Genomic DNA, 676 nt, shown 5'->3' on the forward strand with positions numbered 1-676 from the left:
GTGTATACACCGGGAGAGGAAGCAGGAAGAGAGGGCAATGGCAGGCAGAGGTCAGAGGTTAAAAAGGAGTGGGCGTGGCTAGGGCAGGGACTGAAAGAATAACACTAGACACTAAGCATGTAGGATATTTTTTCCCCAAAGGATATTGGCCCAGTATCTAGTCTCCTGCTGCTGATGACATATGCTTGTAATTCTTATTCTGTAATTTGATAGCAACCTTTTGTGACCTCATTTTGGGGCTAGGGAATTTGTTCCCCAGTCCAGAAACATGTGTTCTTCTAATTGTTCTAGATATAAGCTATTTCCTATGGTGTGGGAGAATTGTCTGTATTCTGTCAATCATGTTTTAAATAAATGCTGATTGGCCAGGAAGGAAGTATAGGCAGGTCAACCAGACAGGAAGTAGAGGCAGGGTGATGAGAACAGGATAATTCTAGAAAGGAGGAAGCCCATTCCTCCATTCCTGCCCAGATCACAGAAGAAGCAAGATATGAGCTGCCCTGCTGAGAAAGGTACCGAGCCATAGTGGCTAACATAGATAAGAATAATGGGTTAATGTAAGCTACAAGAGCTAATAAGTAGCTTGAGCTAATGGGCAAATCAGTTTTTTAACTTATGGAGATCTCTGTGTGATTTTCTCTGGGACTAAATGGCTGGGGGACTGGACAGGGCAGAA

This window comes from Microtus ochrogaster, unplaced genomic scaffold (genome assembly GCF_000317375.1).
Source record: "Microtus ochrogaster isolate Prairie Vole_2 unplaced genomic scaffold, MicOch1.0 UNK13, whole genome shotgun sequence".
In the NCBI taxonomy this organism is placed as follows: Eukaryota; Metazoa; Chordata; class Mammalia; order Rodentia; family Cricetidae; genus Microtus; species Microtus ochrogaster.